Source organism: Crocuta crocuta, unplaced genomic scaffold (assembly GCF_008692635.1).
Source record: "Crocuta crocuta isolate KB4526 unplaced genomic scaffold, BGI_CrCroc_1.0 scaffold16, whole genome shotgun sequence".
NCBI classification, from domain to species: domain Eukaryota; kingdom Metazoa; phylum Chordata; class Mammalia; order Carnivora; family Hyaenidae; genus Crocuta; species Crocuta crocuta.
In genome coordinates this window covers 10,093,519-10,109,537 of record NW_027531893.1, presented here as the reverse complement: position 1 = coordinate 10,109,537, position 16,019 = coordinate 10,093,519, and the positions used below count along the sequence as shown (strand labels likewise).

The 16,019-nt window shown below is 42.2% G+C and overlaps 1 long non-coding RNA gene across 1 annotated transcript; it reads right to left on the bottom strand.

Annotated features, from left to right (window-relative positions):
* Window positions 1-13,057: 13,057 nt before the first annotated feature.
* On the bottom strand, window positions 13,058-14,344 carry LOC144239316 (uncharacterized). Its single transcript, XR_013337384.1, has 3 exons — window positions 14,081-14,344; window positions 13,833-13,944; window positions 13,058-13,494 (listed from the first exon to the last, which is right to left on the bottom strand). It is a non-coding gene; the product is annotated as an uncharacterized LOC144239316 (long non-coding RNA).
* Between the last annotated feature and the right edge of the window lie 1,675 nt (window positions 14,345-16,019).

Genomic DNA, 16,019 nt, shown 5'->3' with positions numbered 1-16,019 from the left:
AACATTTTTAAATAAATAAACAAACAAATAAATAAACAAATAGCAGTTGTCTTAGGGGATGAGGACAATCACAGGCTTTAATATTTCATTTTAGGGGCACCTGGGTGGCTCAGTCGGTTAAGCATCTGACTTCGGCTCAGGTCATGGTCTCACAGTTTGTGGGTTTGAGGCCCGTATCAGGCTCTGTGCTGACAGCTCAGAGCCTGGAGCCTGCTTTGGATTCTGTGTCTCCCTCCCCTGCTCATGCTCTATCTCTGTTTCTCTCTCTCTCTCTTTCAAAAATAAACACTTAAAAATTTTAAGATTTCATTTTAACCCTTTCTGTACTCCAGATTGTTTGCAACCGATATTTTTACTACTTTATATGATGCTTAACTTTAGGGGTCAACTTGATTAGGTTGTGGGGTATCCATTTATCTGATTAAACATTATTCTGGGTGTTCTGCAAGGGTGTTCCAAAGGAAGTTAGCATTTGAACTGGTGAACTGAGTAAGGTGCGTAGCACTCTTTAATATGGGTGGCATCACATCATCCAATCCATTCACAGACCACATAGAACAAAATGGCAGAGGAAGGGGGAATTCACTCTCTGCCTGACTGTTCCCCTGCCCTGGGGACTCCTGGTTCTAAGGTCTTCAGACTCAGAATGGATTCTACACCACTGACTCTCCTGACCTCAGGACTTTGGATTATTCCACTGGCTTTCCTGGGTCTGTAGCTTGCAGATGTCAAATTGTGGGGTTTCTTAGCCTTTATAACCTCGTGAACCAGTTCCTCATCATAAATTTAATTTTATATATAAATGTCAATGTAGATATAAAGATTTATGTATCTATATAGCCATGTCTGTATCTTTGTCTTTCTACCTATCCATCCATCCATCCATCCANATCATAAATTTAATTTTATATATAAATGTCAATGTATATATAAAGATTTATGTATCTATATAGCCATGTCTGTATCTTTGTCTTTCTACCTATTCATCCATCCATCCATCCATCCATCCATCCATCCATCCATCCTTTCTCTCTGTCTATCATCTATCTATCTGTCTATCTACCTACCTACCTACCCCTGCCTCCCTCCATCCATCCATTCTGTCTGCCTTTGTGTCTATCATCTATCTATCCATCCATCCATCCATCCATCCGTCTATCCATCCCAAATTGGTTCTCTCCTGGAGAACACTAACAAATATACTTTCATAATAAAAAACTAATTTTGAAAAAGTCCCTCTCTTCACAATATGGGTGGAATAAGGAAGGGTTAACCCAAAGCCTGCATAATTTTACTCAAAATTATTGTGGGAATAAAGAATGAAAGAATGTGGGTAGTTATTTTTTTCTTTAATTTTTCATCCAGTCAATATTTATTATACAAGTGTATAATGGGGTTCATGGGAGTATTCTTCAAATATATTTATTCTCTCAGTTCACATTTGCTGTACAAACACTCTGTGTTAAGCAGTGGATTCTGATTTAATGAGATTTATGTGACTTTGAAGGAAGCTTTTCAGAGAGTTGTTTCCAAAGGTGATTGAGTGTGTGGGAAGTTACAGTGTAAGATGGACACATCATGAGGCAGATTTTTATTGTTGTAGAGACAATAAATAACTCATGGAAATTAGGAACGCAGAGGCCATAATAACTATAAGAGTGGGTGATATCATCCTTGTTTTAGGTTTGAAAATGGAGACTTAATTGTGTCATTTTCACAAGGTCACCCAATTAATAAGTGTTAGGTTTAGAATCTAGATGTGTCTGACTTCAAAGACCATGCTCTTTCTACCAGTGTCAGAGACCAAGAGCTCTTCTCCCCTTTTCGTCATCATAGTAAAATCTCAAATTTTTAGCTAGACATATAGCCACCCAGAATAAAGATTATACAGCCCCGACTTCCCTATAGTTGGGTATGGACGTATAAATGAATTCCAGATGGGAGAGGAAGTAATCTGTGTCGCCTTCTAGGAAACTTCCTAAGAGGTAACTACCATATACCCTTGGCCTCTCCTTCCTTCCTTTGTTCTTCCTGCTGGCTGGAGCACCAGCAGCCATCTTGGACAATGAGGTAAAAATCATGTATTGAATATAGAAAGAGCAAGAATCCCCAGAAACTGTAGAGCTTCAGTATAGCCTCAGACTGCCTGCCTCTAGATGTCATTTATATGAAAAAGAAATACATTTCTATTAAGTCAACATCATTACGGTTTTACTGCAGTTGAACTTAATCCTATTTTCCTATCATAACCTAATGCCTTCCAACCTGTCATCATTTTGAGGGGAAAAGCCCTAACACTACTTTCAATAACAGTTCACCTCAAAAAATCTTGAGAGAATCAGGTTTTATAAGCCAATACTCATGAATATATAGCTTATTAAAAAATGCATGACATAATTCTTCCTAAGCGATCAGCAATGGAGATTCAATGCTCCCCAAATCATGTGTCAGCTTCCCCTTCACTCTGCCCAACATTCACGCTCGAAGAAATAAATGGAGGCAGAATGTGGGGAAGAGAGGTCAAGAGAGTGCTCTACCTTCTTCTCTCTAAGTGCAGTGTGTGGGCCACTTCTTAATAAACCTATTTAAGAATGTTAGAGTTGAAGCAGGGTAAATAGTTTTGGATTAAAAATGTATTGAGGACACATAGAAAACACCTTCTATAAACATTACTTCAAGTGTATTATCTTTATATAGTATTTGCTTAAGACTGTATTTTCTCCTCTTGAACTGTCAAGGGACTTTACCAAAAATATTCGTGTGTCCATTTTTGATAAAGACGAACTTATTCCGAGGAATTTTTAAAGTAAGACTAACTCAGAGAAATAACAAGATAAAAGCTGAGGCTTAGAGCCTGTTTACCTCATTCAGAATCCTAAAAAAGTACCCTACATGGGATTTACAAAATAGAAATATAATACTGTAACATAAATGGACAGTTTGTACTAAAATGTTTTAAAGGAAGATACAGAATTTCATTATTTTTGCTTTTGTGCTGATTTTTTAAAATTATATTTTCATTATCGTGGGTTTGTGCTACAGGAAATAGTATGCTGAAATAGGAAATTAACATTGAACTTTCAAATTTCCTTTTTAAAAACTTAAATAAAAAGATTGACAAAAGCCAATAACTATATGCTCTTGGCTTGACATTCATTTTTAAAGCCTGGCTCGTCCAGCAATTTCTAATTAGTGGTAACCTCCAAATGGGTCATTTTGGCTTAAATTCAATCTCAATATATTTTTTTTTTTTTTTGCTTTATGATATTTGACTTGTTAATTGTCAGTGTAACCATGGGGGGAAAAAGAGTGATTTTTTATAAACCAGCTTTGAGCCTTTGTATTTCAGAGGGTCCCTAAACCATGTACCTTTGAACTTGATCTAAATACTAGATCACATGATAGCTGTTCAATCCATTTCTGTCATAATGGCTCTTGAAAAGTATGCAACTTTTTTGGACAACCACCTTGTTTTTTTAATACCCAATGTTTCTTACCCAAAACACATTGAATACACATGCTATGAGAAGTGATAGTTTGACATTATGGTTTCAGGCAAAGGCACTCTCTCCAATTTACCCAACACAACTGTTTCAAGTCAGAAAATACCAAGTGGAACAAATTTGAATTGCAAGCCATATTTGGATGAACCCAAAAGATTTTCCCTGTATATATACACACACAAGATAAAGGGAGAAGGAGGCAGTGTCTTCTATAGCATTCTAGTACATTCTGCACATGTACTATTTCCATGAATGCTCTCATAATTGGGCTTGTTTTGTCCTAAAGGGGTTTATCTGAGCTCTACTGTAATTTTTTCAAGCAGTTTGAGTGCAAGACAACCTACCCACCAGCTCCCAAAGTGGCTCAGAAATTACTGAAGAAAATAACACGGAAGGAAAAATACACCTTTGAAAGAGATGATTACCTTGCTCACCTCCATAATTAAGTCTTCGTCCTTTGCCAAATACAATAACCCTTCTTTGCATTATATCTTATGTACACACTATATTTATGTACTTTCTATTTTTTATTTAGTACTTCACTAAACTTGTTTTTATTGTCCAATTGATGTATTTTTCTATCTTTGAAAATTTTGAGGATATTTTGGATTGAGATGGAACATATCATAGTTTTCCCATTGAAAGTAATGGATTTTTTTCCCCATTCAATGGCTTTTTATTTGGTAGCTTGAAGGAATGAGTTAAAGTCATTCAGCAAAAGATAGGGTATAGATTATTCCCCATGCAAAAACCCGAGGTGCCTGGGTGGCTCAGTCGGTTAAGCGTCTGACTTTGGCTCGGGCCATGATCTCACAGTTTGTGAGTTTGAGCCCCATGTCGGGCTCTGTGCTGACAGCTCAGAGCCTGGAGCCTGCTTTGGATTCTGTGTCTCCCTCTCTCCCTGCCCCTCCCCTGCTTGCTCTCTGTCTCTCTCCCTCTCAAAAATAAACAAACATTAAAAATTTTTAAAAAATAAAAACAAAAACAGACCAACAAGTAGTCTTAATATGCGTTGGGCAGAATCTTAATATAGACCCCAAGATAGTCTGCCCCTTTGGTATAAATTGTCCTGCATAATCCCCAAGAGTATAAAGATGATGGATTTTATTCTCATGATCAGGTTATGTTATGTGGCACGGTTGACCTTAAGATAAAGAAATTATCCCAGTGGGGATGATCTAATCACATGGGCCTTTGGAAAGTAGAGAGTTTTCTCTGGCTGGTTATAGAAAAGGACATTAGAAAGACTCAAAGCATAAAAAGGTTCAGTTTCAAGAAGATTCTTTGCTGCTGAAGGAGGAGCCACATGGCAAGAACCGATCAGCCTCTAGAAGCTGAGAATGGTCCCAGGCCAACAAGTAGCAACACAACAAGGACATCAGTCTTACAACCCCAAAGATGTGAATTCTGCCAAGAACCCAAGGCTGCTCAGAATAGATCTTTCTGTAGTTGAGCCTCCAGATTAGGATGCAGATTAGCGGATACCCTGATTTCAGCCTTGAGGCATCTTCAAAGATATTTCTTTAATTTTTTGTACATTTATTTATTTTTGAGAGACAGAGAAAGACAGAGCACGAGCAGAGAAGGGGCAGAGAGAGGGAGACACAGAATCTGAAGCAAGCTTCAGGCTCTGAGCTGTCAGCACAGAGCCTGACGTGGGGCTCGAACCCACAACCGTGAGATCATGACCTGAGCCAAAGTTGGCCGCTCAACCGACTGAGCCATCCAGGTGCCCCAGATTTTTCTTTACTGTTTATTTATTTATTTTGAAAGAGTGTGCATGCATGCGTGAGGGGGTTGAGAGGGCAGAGAGAGAGGAGAGAGAGAATCCCAAGCAGGCTCTGCCATGTCAGCACGGAGCACAACATGGAGCTTGAACCTATGAACTGTGAGATCATAACCTGAGCCAAAATCAAGAGTTGGCTGCAGGGTGGCTGGGTGGCTCAGTCGACTAGGCGGCTGATTCTTGGTCTCAGTGCAGGTCATGATCACATAGTTCAGGAGTCTGAGCCCCACATTGGTCTCTGCCCTATTAGCACAGAGCCTGCTTAGGATTCTCTCTCTCTCTCTCTCTCTCTCTGCCCCTTCCCAGCTCTCTCTGTCTTTCTTTCTCTCTGTCTGTCTGCCTCTCAAAATAAACAAACTTAAAAAAAAAAAAGAGCTACCCAGGAGTCCCTACCCTGAGGTATCTTCAGCAGAGAACCTAGCTACACTGTGCCAGACTCCAGACCTACGGAGCTTTGGACAAATAAAAGAGTGTTATTTTAAGCTGCTAAAATTATGGTAATTTGTTACACAGCAATAGAAAGTGAATATACCCCATATTAGGATCAACTAAGTTATACTACAGTTAAAAATTATTTTAGAAACCACAGACTCTGAGAATCATACAATAGTCAAGGTTTATTTCTCACTGGCACAAATATCTGACGTGTGTCATTAGGAGTCCTCTCAAACATGTCACCCAGGGTTCCAAGAGGTGGAAACTCCTTTTTAGGATGTGCTTCCATGATTGCTAGGGGAAGGGCAGAGCACATCCATCTTCTAAGCATCTAAGACTAGCCACTTACAGAATGAATCAAGCCCGCAGGTGTTTGCAGTTAAGACTTCACACCGTTCTTTACCTTTGTAAATCAGTTGCCAACATTTAAAACATTGGAACTTTTCCCATAAAATTTTCAATCTATGGATTCTCTCAAAGCATTTGGGAGATCTCACAATGATATACTTCACAGAACAACGTGGAACTATGTGGCCTGACCTACGGAGTTTTCTAAAGAGCACTGTTACCTGAGAAAAAATAGAGTAAAAGTCTTGTATAGTATGTATAATAGAAAGTATAGAAAATGAACTAGGAGACGTAGGATGTATAGAAAAAGAAGTAGAATATAGACACTGCACTATTAAATCATAGTTCCCTAGCGGAAACGGAGTGAGATGGGGGTATTCCATGGCAATCTGGAATTTAAACGCAGTGTTTTTATCTGACCATGAAAATTCACCAAGTTAGGGGTCCCTCTTGGTGGAGATGAGAATAAGAGTATGCCTTAAATTGAGAAAAATGTCTTACTACTATTTATTTTGAAGGTGCTTTATTTTCTTTAACCCAGCAGAATAAGATTGCATTGCATGGGTGCCCTCCCATAATCATTTTTATGAATTCTAGATTTCCTTTTATAAGAAAAGGACAAAGACAAACCAACGTAGGCAAGAAATTTATAAAAAGAAAGGAAAACTTCAGAATACTTTATAAGCCAATACAAATCCACCTTTACTTGTATGTCCCGCTCAGCACCGTGTCCAATTGGTGGTAGTCATAATGATCTTGAGACATTGAGACGTACAACTACATTGTGGCTTTACAGTTAGAGAACTATGGCTGTGTCCGTTTAGCAGCCTTCCATTTTAGGAAATGACTGAGCTCTCCATCAGTTGAAGACTTTTGTCACTTTTGGCCATTTGTAAATTATCCCCCTCCCCTCCGACATTCTGATTTCCTTTTGAAAAAAAATTTTTTAATGTTTTATTTATTTCTAGGAGAGAGAGAGACAGTGTGAGCAGGGGAGGGTCAGAGAGAGAGGGAGTCACAGACCGAAACAGGCTCCAAGGCTCCGAGCTGGCAGTCAGCACAGAGCTCAACGCGGGGCTTGAACCCACGAACCGCGAGATCGTGACCCAAGCGAAAGTCGGACGCTTAACCGACTAAGCCACCCAGGCGCCCCTCCTTTTGAAAATGTATCCTTCCCCCATAGCGTTCAGCACTGCCAGTTGGTAAGCCCAGGCGTATGCCCTTTTATGGTAGGCAGAGTCATGATCTGTCCCCCAGAGATGCCCATGTCCTAACCCTCAGAACCCATGGGTATATTATGGGATATGGCAAAGGATAATTAGGGTTTTAAATGGAATTAAGGTTGTTCACCATACAAACTTAAAATACGGAGATTATCCTGGATTGTGGGGTGTGGGACAGTATAATCATAAGGGTGCTTAAGGAGGGAAGAGGAGAGGCTGGGGAGAAGAGGCAGAGGGAGATGTAAGAAAGACAGAAGAACGTTCAGGGAGAGAAGCAGCATTGTAGACTCCGGAGATGGACGGAGGGTCCGTGAGCCCAAGAAACACAGCCAGCCTTTAGACACTTGGGAAACACAAGGAAATGGATTCTCCCTCAGAGCCTCCAGAAAGGAACGCAGCCCTGTTAACATCTTGATTTCAGCCCAGTGAGACCTATGTCAGACTTCTGACCTCCAGAACTGTAAGACGATAGATCTGCGTGGCTTTAAGCCACTAAGTCTGTGGTCACGTGCTACAGCAGTGACAGGACACTAATATAGTCCCTCGCTGCTAGGGGAGCCAACCAGTCCTTCTGGCAGGTTCTGCTTCTTGCCATCCTCACATGGAAGTTCTGCCTTCTCCTGGTTCGATTCAACCTTTTCCTTCTTTGTGGGACTCTCAAAAGTCCTTTTAACAAATGTGTCCTTTTGTTGAAGCTCTTTGGAATTGTGCTCCTGGTAGCTGATGCAGAGTGCTGATCATATTTGATCCAAGAGGCAGAGGACCATTTTTCAATAGGTTTTTCCTTCCAGGGATTATCATGAAAAGAACAGAAGTGTTCATGAACCCATAGTTAATCCGTTAGCCACAGGAGTTAGAAGCACCTGTAGGTAATCAAGATTCTAATGGATGAAACTTGTTTTCATCGGATGTCCTTATAATCCCATTTTTTCAATGAAAAAGAGAAAGAATAAGGACAAGACAGCATGGGGGTAAGATTCTGGGCTTTGGAGTCACAGAATGGAGTTCAAATCCCACCTCCTCTGCTGACTAACGATGTGAGTTTGGACGTGTGACCCGCTGGGGAAGGATCTTCATTCACTGGGACCCCTGGTCTTGCACACGGTGTTTTAATCTTCGTGTTTCTGACTCTCGTCTCTTATTTCTCGACTTGTCCCAAGGACCCTTAGCGATGGCTCCCTAAGTCTGTCAAAGTCTGAACCGTTTCTAGTCTCGGTCTCTTTTTTCAGAAAGATGGTTGATGCCACACCGATTTTGAAGATTAAACAGGAATAATATGCGTAAGCAACGTCTACAGATCCTGGCACTTGAGTACTCAGTAAATGCTCGTTGATAATATAAAACCAAGCGCAGATGACCCTCTCTGAAATTCAGGCTCCTCATTTATAAAACGAGGTTAGCATCTTTCTCACGTGTACTGTTAGGATTTTTAAAAGATGAAGGATTTCCAGTGCTTATTTAGCACAAAAATTTTTGGTTTCCTTCAGCTTTTCTGCGAGAAAGATATGCATGGAAGCATCAACGTGGATTGGCTCTTTTCTTCCCTCTGGCCTGGCTCATATTCCATTTCTGAGGAGACAGCAAGACCTGAGTGAGGGCCGTGCTCTCTTCTGAAGCTCTTTGCCAAATACGTGATCGACTAATCGTGGTTAGCCTTGTCGGTCTACTGTTGAGGAAGCTGAACCTGATCTTTGCAGAAAAGCAACTTCTCAGACCTGTTCCCTTACTGCAGTCTTCAAAACAATAGATCACATGCCTGTATGTCTAGACTGACTCCTCATGAGTGGGGGGGGTGTGTGTGAGAGGGTGTTCAGGAACGTTTACCAGTCAACTTTTTCCTGAAATTCACATAAGTACTGACTTGGAAGTAAGTGAAGGGCAAGATGATATAAAAGAAAAAGCAGGCACCTGGGTGGCTCAGTCGGTTAAGTGTCTGACTTCGGTTCAGGTCATGATCTCACGGTTCGTGGGTTCAGCCTGCATCGGGCTCTGTGCTGCCAGCAGGCTGGAGCCTGCTTCAGATTCTGTCTCCTCTCTCTGCCCCTCTCTCACTTGTGCTCTGTCTCTCTCTCTTTAAAAAATAAATAAACATTAAAAAATAATTAAAAAAAGGGAAAACAAAGATTCCCCATTGAGATAGAAATATAAAAAAACCCAGATTTTCTGTGTTACTGCCTTTTTGGCTGGCACATAACCTCCACAATTATATAACATATGCCTCAATTCTATATTTTTTTTTTGGTGGGACAAAATATAAATATTTTTCATTGTTCATATATGAAAGTGATTTTAAAGTACATTTTGTTGGAGGGAGCACATTACTTTTGATTGTTTTAAGTACATTTTACTATGTATTAAAATCCAGTAGAAAATTATTAGCTCTAGATGTGGAATAATATTGTACTAACCTAGACACACACACAAAAAAATCGCCTAAAAGGGATATTTTGGTATCGATGATTAATGTTCCACAGCAGAGTCAGTGTAATCATAAACTTAAATCTAATATATTAATGAGTTAACCTTGCTTTACCTCTGGTAAGCTGTGTGGTCTGTGGTTTATCATCTTGGTTGGGAAATACTACTTTCGAAAATATCTGTGCCGTGGTAGCATCTATTGCGGAGCACCGCCACTAGGGGCAGCATCATCTATTATGTTAGGTGGATTACTGGGTTATTTGGGGTGTACATTTTCTGTGTGCCAGAAAATGCAGTGGCCTGCTCTGTGACTTTGGGAAATCACTTCCTGTTGGGCCTCAGTTTCCCCAACAAGGCTTTGGACTAGCTGAGCTCTGAGACCTTGACAGTTAAAATCCTGTGGCTCGATGATGATTATTTTTTGTTGTGATTAGAGTGGAGAGGAGAGTGGAGGTCCGAGTTGTAATTCCATTGCTTTTACTCTATGACTTGGAGCAAGTCAGCCCCTCTCACTGGTTGGTAGTTTTCTTAATGGTGAAATGAGATGAAGTCAGTATTTCCCAAATGCCCGTTCCCCTTTCTTCGTGCAAATGCTGGTTTCTGGTCAAACACGTTTCAAAACACAGAGCAGAGAAAGTTGAATGGGCTTCTTTTTCTAGAACTTCGCGGAGCCTTTTAAATGACAATATGATAGATACTAAGATACTGGGAAGAAGAGGATTGACCAGTGATGATGATGGCTGTATTTATTTTCTAGAGCCATTATGGCAAATTACCACAAACTGGGTAGCTTTAAAACACGGAGGTTTTAAAGGGCTCAGTTGGTTGAGCATCCAGCTTCAGCTCAGGTCATGATCTCACAGTTTGTGAGTTCGACCCCCGCATCAGATTTGCCGCTGTCAGCATAGAGCCCGCTTTGGATCTCTGTCTCTCTCTCTCTCCGCCCCTCCCCCACTCACTCTCCCTCTCTCAAAAATAAATAAAACATTAAAAAACAAACAAACACACACAGAGGTTCATCATCTCAGAGTCCTAGATGCCAGAAATCAAGGAATCGTCCGGGCCATGCTCCCTCTGAAGGCTCTAGGGACAAGAGCCCTTCCTTGTCTCTGCTCATTCTCATGGTTTCTGACAACCCTTGGTATCCTTAGCTCATGTTAATGTAATTCTCAATCTCTGTCTCCATTTTCAGATTGAATTCTTCCCCATGTGACCTCAGCACGTCTATTTCCAGATCTCCCTCTTGTTCTCATAAAGGCACGAGTCACTGGGGTAGGGCCCGTCCCAATCCAGCACGGCCTTGTCTTACCCTGAATATATCTACAGACACCCCACTTCCAAATAGGGTCATCTTCATAGGTACTGGGGGTTAGGACTTGAATACATCATTTGGGGGGATACGTTTCAGCCTACTACAGTGATGGTGGTGATGATAGGAAGAAAAGCAAGAATAAGAGAAAGAAGATAATAAGACAAAAGAAATAATTATTGAGCACTTATTAAGTGCCATGCAGTATGCTAAGTGCTTTTCCCAAATTATTTCATATAAGTCCCTTAGAAACCCTGTGATAGGGGCACCTTGGTGGCTCAGTTGGTTAAGTGTCAGACTTTGGCTCAGGTCATGATCTCACAGTTCGTGCGTTGGAGCCCTGCACCAGGCTCTGTGCTGACAGCTTGGAGCCTGGAGCCTGCTTTGGATTCTGTGTCTCCCTCTCTCTCTCTCTGCCCTTCCCTCTTCTCTCTCTCTGTCTCAAAAATAAATAAATAAATATTAGAAAAAAGGAGACAGAGAGAAAGAAGCCCTGTGATAAAGGTGCTATATTCTTGTCCCCAATTTTCAGCCAAAGAAACGTAGGTTCTGAGGGGTTCCCTGTTGCCCAAAGTCTCTCCACTGGTAGAATGAACCTGACGTTCACGCCAACTCTGACCAGATCCCCAAGCGTAAGGTCCTACCACAATGCTGGCTTTCTTCCTACGTTACTACGTGCATAAATCTCTCAAGGCTTTTGAAGTCTGATACATGCATCTTCTTCAGAGATTTTACCTCCAGAAAATGAGAAACCACTTCTTGCCCAAAGCGGGACATGTAGCAGCTGGTGGTGCACATGTAGGTGATACCTGCGTGCCAGGCCACATAAGGGAGACAGTACTTTTTAAACAATTTTTTTTTTAAATTTTAGAGAGAGAGTGTGTGAGCTGGGGAGAGGGCAGAGAGAAAGAGAGACAGAGAATCTTTTTTTATTGTTTATTTATTTTTGAGAGAGAGAGAGAGAGAGAGAGAGAGAGACAGCATGAGCAGGAGAGGGGCAGAGAGAGAGGGAGACACAGAATCGGAAGCAGGCTCCAGGCTCTGAGCTGTCAGCATAGAGCCTGACACGGGGCTCGAACTCATGAGCTGTGAGATCATGACCCGAGCTGAAGTCAGACACCCAACCGACTGAGCCACCCAGGTGCCCCGAGAATCTTAAGCAGGCTCCATGCTCAGCCTGACATGGGGCTCCATCCTGAGATCATGACCTGAGCCAAAATCAGGAGACAGACACTCAACTGACTGAGCCACCCAGGTGCCCTAAAAAGTTATTTTGAAATAATTGTGGGCTCACAGGAAGTTGCTATACAAACAGTACATAGAGTCGCATGGACTCCTCACTTGGTTTCCCTAGTGGTGACATCGTAGAGAGCTGCAGGGCTATGTCCAGGCCTGGAAACTGACACTGACCCAGTATTGTCATCTAGACTCCAGACCCCATTCACATCTCACCAGCTTTTGCTTGTACATGCGTGTGAGTCTTGCAGTTGGATCCTGTGTACAGTTTCACGTAACCACCACATGCTGGTTCAGAACAGACCCCCACAGAGGAGCTCCGCCGGCCGTGTTCCCTTTTGTGTCTTTCAGGAGAACAGTCCCCATCTGCGGTGTCCGTTTCGTCAACACCGAACCCTCTCCGCTCTCCCTCTTTGTCAGGGACATCACACATCCCAGCCTCAGAGCCCACAGCAGACAGCTGAAGCTAACAGGGATTGGGATTATTTGGTTTTTCCCTACGAATTTCACACGTGTCCATTTGTGGCAGGAGATGCCGGCTCACCAGAATCGTGAGGAATGAGATGAAATAATTTTTCTTTTAAGCAAAGATATTTCAGTAGCAAAAGTGAGTTATGGTAAAAAAAAACCAAAAAACAAAAAGCAAACAAAACAAAACAGCCCAGGAGGTGGTCTGCAGACGGGGCAGAGAGTGAGAGGGGACGGTGTGGGAATGCTTAACGTTTACAGAGCGCTGAGTTAAGAAATAACTTTGAATCTCACTTAGAGTCAGAGGGGTTTTAGGATAGCCAACAGAAGGAGGAAAATGCCAGTGTTGTGTCTGGAAATGCCTACTATGCCCATTGCAAGTGGAAATTCAAAGAATGTGTTCTATTCCTGCATTTCAAGGCCCTTTTCATTCAAGGAGATTTCAGTTTGGCTGGGCCCTTGCAACAGTGACTCATCTGGCCAGGGGTGGGTGACGAACCAGGGCTGGGACAGGCAGCAGCTTTCTTTGCTCTGGCTGGCCCCTGACAAGGCTTCCTGATCCGAAAAGCGGTGACATCACCAAAGGGCAGGTCTGCAGTTTTCTCCAATGAGCTGGGAGGGAAACCTCACTGAATCTGTCCGCAGAAGAGCCAAGTGTGCATTGAAGCCAGTACAGCAGAGGTGATGTGCAGCCCGGTGGACGCAAGGAACTAATAACGTTGGCTTGGCTCAGTGTTGAACTCATTAGTTCAGTTTTTGTGTTTTTTACTGTTGGAGTAATTCAAAGAATATATTACGGCACTTTCAGATAAATGGTTTAAGCCCACACTAAGTGAGTCAGAAAAATCAATTACTTTGTAAAACCTTACTGCTGGAAATAATGTCAGGCCCATCCTTTTCCGGGCAGCGGATTTTTCAAGGTGATTTGGCTTGTGGACCTTGAAGTTTCACTTTGTATATGAAATCGTAGAGTTGGATTCTTTGCGTACATCATTGGTGCATCTCCTAATTTATTCCACAAGTATTTATTGGGCCCCTGCAATGTCCCAGACACATTTCTAAGGAATAGAGATATAGGGGTTGATTGAATGAAAGAAAGTCCTTACCTTCCTGGAGCTTACATTTCCTGGGGGAGGTGGAGAGTAAGAAGATAAACACATCATTCCATGTGATATATGCATTGTAGGATGCAAACGAATGAATGTATGTTTCTCCCTCCTGAGCAGGGAAAAACGAGAATAGCCTGAGTATTGATGAATCAGTAAGCATTTATGGAACACTTACTATGTGCTACATATTTCATGGGTGGTTGGGGGAGGAGTAGAGGAAATAGAAAGGTTTATTGGACACCTACCTGATGGGCAAGGTATAAATCACAAAACTGATGATTCTCAGCATTTCCCCCCACAGCCCTCTGAGACGGGTGTTATTCTCATTCTGCAATGAAGATCTGGGGATTCCAAAAATTTTAATTACTCTTCACAGCAGAAAAGTTCCAGCACGAAGAATCTAATTCAGATAATTGGTTCTGAAGCTGTTTGACTCCTGTCACATTCCCTTCGCAGTACAGACAGAATTGGAGAAAGGTCTCACGAATGAATCATCTTGGTGTACTCAACCAGGCATGCTGTGAAAAGATATCAACTATCAAGTCCAAACTAAACCAAAAGGTCCTCTCAACTTGATTGTATTATTCTACCAAGGAATTGGAAGGCATCTGAGAGTCAAATGGGTTTTGGGTTCAGCATTTGGAACATCAAATATTACTGATGATGGATATGTGGAAGTATGGACAAACCAAAACAAAAAAGTGGTCAATAAAGTTTCCTAATACAGGGATTCTGACTCATAAAAAATAGACCCCCAAAAAGTTGAGCACTTGCAGGTATCAAACCCAGACTTTTGTCCTGTATTCTAGATGCATCTATCTAATTGCCTACTAACATCTCCATTTGGATGTCTAGCAAGCATCTCAAACTCAACAGGACCCCAAATGAACTCCTGATTCCCCCACGCCCAGAAAACCATTTCTCCCACCAATGCTCCCAGCCTATGTCCTAAAAACTCCATCCTTCTGGTAGTTTGGGATGAAATCCCGGAAGTGTTCTTGCCATCTCTTCTCATCCAAGTGCTCAGAAAATCAGGCTGACTTCATTCTACTTTATTCTCAAAATGCACCCAGAGTCCACTCACTGTTCTCTGTTCCTCCTCTAGCATCTGGTCCCAATGACGACCCTGGCCTAGGTAGACTTTTTTTAAAATTTTTATTTTTTTTCTGAGAGCGAGAGAGAGAGCGCGCGAGCGAGCGAGCAGGGGAGGTTCAGAGAGAGAGGGAGACACAGAATCTGAAACAGGCTCCAGGCTCTGAGCTGTCAGCACAGAGCCCGACATGGGGCTCGAACCCACGGACCTTGAGATCATGACCTGAGCCAAAGTCAGATACTTAACCGACTGAGCCACCCAGGCGCCCCCTGGGTAGCCTTTTAACAGGACTCCTGGCTTCTCTCTCTCCCTCTGGTCTATTCTCCGTATAGCAGACAGACTGATCCTTTAAAAACATAAGTTGGATCACATCACACCTCTGTTCAAAATCTTGCAGGGGCTCCCATTTCATCCAAAGCTCTTACGGTGATAAAAAAGGACTCCGTGTGATGTGCTCCCATCACCTCCCTGACTGCTTCTCTTCCTGCCTCCTTATTAATCTGTTCCTGGAACAGCGTGGTCTCTTTGCTGCCCCTTGGTGTCCCAGGCACCCCCTCCCACCTCCTGGAGAATTAGCTTTAGCTGAACTAATTAGCTTTTTTCTCAACTGAGACACTTCCCTCAGATACCTACTTGGCAAACTCCCTTCCCTCCTTCAGATCGTTGCTGAAATGTTACCTTGTCAGTGAGCACACCACCCTGACCACTCTGCCTGGTGATGCAGACTGCCTTCTCTCCTGCGCTAGCACGCTCAGTCCCCTTTGTTCTGTTCAACTGTGTCCTTTTTTAAAAATATAGCATGAATATCATCTTCTGTCACATTCTATCATCCATCCATTATGTATCTCGCCGGATCTCCCCTGCTAGAATGTAAGCTTCATGAGGACAGATCTCTTCATTCTATTTGCTCACTTATTCCAAGCCCCCAAAGCAGTGCCTAGCATAGAGGAGAGATGCAATAAATATTTGTAGAACAAATGAATGGAAATCCCAAGGAAGGGACACTCCCCCTGTCCGTCAACCTAACCTGGGTTTCTACGTATTTATTTGCTGAGCTGCGGAAGCCTATAGCCACACTGAATGAAGAGCCA